Source organism: Trichechus manatus, unplaced genomic scaffold, assembly GCF_000243295.1.
Source record: "Trichechus manatus latirostris isolate Lorelei unplaced genomic scaffold, TriManLat1.0 scaffold00136, whole genome shotgun sequence".
NCBI lineage: Eukaryota > Metazoa > Chordata > Mammalia > Sirenia > Trichechidae > Trichechus > Trichechus manatus.
Window position 1 is genome coordinate 4,742,632 of NW_004444072.1, and position 4,583 is coordinate 4,747,214.

Here is a 4,583-nt window from a genome sequence, read left to right on the forward strand (position 1 = left end):
CACACATTCCATATCCTCCTCCTATTCCCGACTCTCCTTCTTTCTCTGTTGATGCAGGTGAATAGTTTCCAATAACTGGTTTTTCAGAAATAGATCACCAGGCCTTTTTTCCAAGACACTTCTGGGTAGACTTAACCTCCATCCTTTATGTTAGCAGCTGAGAGCATTAACCATTTACACCACCCAGGGACTCCATCAGTGGGGTAGGAAAGTTTATTCTGCCCATAAAGTTGGTAAAGAGAGAGAGAAAAAAAGACAAGATATTGTTCAATAATAATCCAACCTACCATCATAGATATTCCGGCTCCCATTTTACAGATGAGAAAATGGGCTGGAGGCAGGAAAAGCTCGGGAGTTGGAGTTTCCGCATTTCTCCCAAAGCCTGCTCTCACCAGCTTGATGTTAAGCACCAAGTGTGTATAAGCTGCTTCCTCATCCCTCAGATCATCGCCTGAGAAGTGATATACCTCCTCCTCTTTACTGGAGACTGATGATGATTTGAATTACAGGGTCATGGACCTTTCCATCCTGGTTACGACTTAAGCAGGGGCTAAGTAGTCCTTTTTGATTCTGTGCCTACAATTCCTCAAGGGATTGTGAAGCACTGAGCCTTCCTCATCCCTTCATCACCACTGCATTTAAGCCATTAAACCATCCTGCTGTATTTCAAAAAACGATGCAGACAATCCACAGAAAGTGCCCTTTAGCTTTTGGATGTATGAATTAATCATCCCAGCTAACTAGATACAGAGTTCACTGAAGGTCTCTGACCTCCTCAAGATAAATATTAAATGCATCAGACTTACTATGTAGAAGCAATGCAAATTACCAACAGTCCTTGGGTCAAGGATCTGAGAGGCGATAAGAAGTTCAAATAAATCAGACCACAAGGGCAAGCCAGAATTTATTTTATTGCTGGTGTGAATACTGCACATTGCCTACATACAGTCGTCTTCTGCCAATTGTCTGGCAGGGATACCAGGAGGTGTGAGATGGGCTGACAAATTTCGTAACTTATGTCAGCTGCCACATCTTTTTACTTTATTTACAGGGTTTTAGAATGATAAAGAGGAGAAAGAGAAAGATTTGCAACTTTCCTAGGTGCATGTGTCCTGATTTAAAGGAGCTGAAGATGTTTAGTATCTATGAGGCTGTGGAATGAAAAGGAGCTGTGACATTCCAATGTCTGCTTTTCAAACGCCATTCTGCGGAGTGCAAAGATCCCCTAGTAAGGCTCTGGGAGCAGCTGGAGGAGAAGAAAGGGAAGCAGAGGTGCAGCACCCGCAGCCTCCCCTTATTCTACCAGAGCAGCTGCATTTTTATCTGTGTTACCAGTTGAACTCCATGCACAGTTACATTTGAATAACAGCATTCTACTGCTTAAAAAAAAATTCCTTAAAAACCATTGGGGGTTTTATTATTATTGTTGTTGTTTTATTTTATTGCGTTGTTTTGTTTTTAACCCTGTCTTCCTCTGCTGTAATATCCATTTTTCTACACCCAAGAACAGTGCTTATCTTGAACACAGCCTTAACATTCATTTATGTAATTTTTGACTGTTTATGTATCAGCAAAGAATCGGATGATCTTTGCCATGTTTTTTAGCCTTTTTCTGAAACGTACCCCGTTCTGTTTTAATTGTGTTCATCTTTTTGTTCCCTTCTCCCTATGTTCTGCATCAAAATTGCTGTTTTACTCCTAGCCTAGGGACAGGCATGTTTGATACCATTTCAAATAAATAATCTAACAGGAGATTGGAGAGGAAAACAATGTGATCTCTCGGGTCGACGAATGGCTGTATTACCTTTAATTTATGCGAAGCCTTCTGTATCGTGCTCCCTGTAGGGTTTCCTTTGGAAGCCTGACCACTTCCTTTCAGGATAGTAGAGTTCAGTGGAGCACACAGCAAGGATCGGCATAGCCCGGAGGGTTCTTTCCAATCACTTCCGCTTTCCATCTCTCTTCCGGAAGTGCTGTGTATGGACGAGCAGAGAGACCAAAGGCACACAGAGGATGCTCCCTGAAAACCAGCAGCGCTTTTTTACTTATTTGTATGTGGACTTGGTGAGCCCCCCTTCAACAGGTGCGGCCAGGGCCAGATTACCCAATAAGCAAGCTACGTGAGACTTACTTGTGCGTATTTAGTAATCTGTAGTGAAACAATTCCACCTGTTTTTCACCACATCCAAGTTGTGCTGGTGCTTACCTTGCTTACTGGTGAATCCGCCCCTGGGTGCTACAGAGCGTTGTTGAGAATGTCTTCCCTTTTTACACACTTTGCACCATCCCTCAGCTTCTGGGCTGTCAGAACAGTGCCTTCACTGTGGCAGACAAGGAGGAACCAAATGTAACCTCTAGCGAAGTCAAGAAACTTGTCTTTCCCGGCACAATCCCTGGTGGCAAGTCTCTGACCTATTTAGACTACTGAGGCTTTAGGCTTCCTGAAAACCTCCCCTCTGGTCTTTCCTAAATTGTCCTTATATCTGTAGTCATGTCGAAATAAAAGTCATGATGGCTCTTGGCCACATTTTAGGGTTGTCGAAGAAAACGACTTGGAATACTCATTATGAACCTTTACTAGTGTTGAAAAGCAGGAGGACTCTATTGACCCTCAAAAAAAAAAAAAAAAAACCGTTGCTGCCTAGTCGATTCTGACTCATAGCGACCCTATAAGACAGAGCAGAACTGCATCAAAGGGTTTCCAAGGAACTGCTGGTGAATTTGAACTGCTGACGTTTTGGTTAGCAGCCTGAGCTCTTAACAACTGTGCCACCAGACCCTTAAGTAGAACATATTTCCATTCCTAGTGATACTAACATAAGCTTGGTAGATGTCCTACTAATCTTTTAATAAAGTTCTTCCTAGTTTTTTCATAAAAAAATCTTTTTAAAATAAAGTTTTTTGTTAAAAAGCACCATAGTATAGTTTGTGTTTGAATCCTCATTCTGCAAAATACTACTTAATTCCTTGTAGTAGATGCTGTCAGTGCCTCACCCATACCTTCTTGGGTATTATCATTTTGGTGCACCCAGGGCCAACAGCCAATTGCTAGCACCTACAGATCTTTGTCTAAAGACTTTCTCTAGTGGCCGGGTACATGTCCAAATGCACAATGGCTGAAAGTATGAAGAATTAGCATCCTTTTGGAAATAGCCCTCAACCTATAACTAGTGGGAGTTTAGTGTATCAGTACTCCAGCTCCATCACCCCTCAGGTAGGATAACTCTAAGAGGCATGATCTGCACTGGCTCCCAGAGCCCCCCAGTGGGATTAAGCTCCAGTTTCCCACAGTGGTAGCTGACTTGATAACACCTCATTTTTCTGTTTTCTTCCCTTCCTGACTTACTTCCAGATTTCCTACACTGGCATCTTCTGGAATCACCTCCCAAATAAACTGCTTACATTCAAATCCATGTTTCAAAATTTTCTTCTGGGATAACCCAAAATAAAACACTACTCTAAGCCTCAAGTTCATCTTTAGTAACAGAGAGAAAATATTAACTCCCTATACCAAAACTGTTGCCATCGAGTCGATTCCAACTCATAGCAACACTGTAGGACAGAGTAGAACTGCCCCATAGGGTTTCCAGGGAGCAGCGGGTAGAATCTGTTTTGAGATATAAAAGACAGAAGCAAGTAGAGAGGGGAGAGACCTCATGCCACCAAGAAAGCAGAGTTGGCAGCAGAGTGCATCCTTTGGACCCGGGGTCCCTGCGCTGAGACGTTCATAGACCAAGGGGAGATTGACGACAAGGACCTTCCCCCAGAGCTGACAGAGAGAGAAACTGCTGACCTTTATGGTTAGTAGCTGAGCTCTTAACCACTGCACCACCAGGGCTCCAGGCTAACTCACTATAGCCTGTTGTAAAGATTAAATGAAATTATGTCTACATAATTCTTACTATTGTTACTACCACAGAGTAGGCATTCAATAAATAGTAGTTATCCATAGTACCCTCACACCTTTCCCCATACCTGTTTTACCTGATCCTCTACTATTTTTTACTCATTACTCATTTCAATGAGAACACAATGGTCTTCTTGCTGTTCCTCAAACATGCCAAGCATGCTCCTGTTTCAGAATCTTTGCATCCTCTGTCCCCTCTTCCACATACCCACTTGGCTTTCTCCATCACTTCTTTCAGATCTCTGCTCAAATATGATCTTATCAATAAGGAGTTCTCTGACCATCATATATAAATTAGTCCTTCCCATAAGATCTCAATATCCTCCTTATCCACTTTGTATTTCTCCATTATAGACATCGCCCTCCACTGGAACAGAAACTCCATAATAACAGGAGCCAGGTCTGTTTTACTTTCTACTATATTCCCAGCACCTTATAACAGGGCTGAGCACTTAGTAAGTGCAATATTTCTATTTCATGAATGGATGAAAGAATCATCACAAAATCCTAAATTTTAAAAGTCCCTTCTAAGTATTGTTATATTTTGATATATAGATTAGGGGAATCTTATCAGATTATACCAGTGGTGTGCTGGAGCAGGCTCATATGCCCTCATGAGAGCCAATTGTTAAATAGGCAGCAACTTTGCCAACCAGTTATTAAGTGTTGTAGTTTG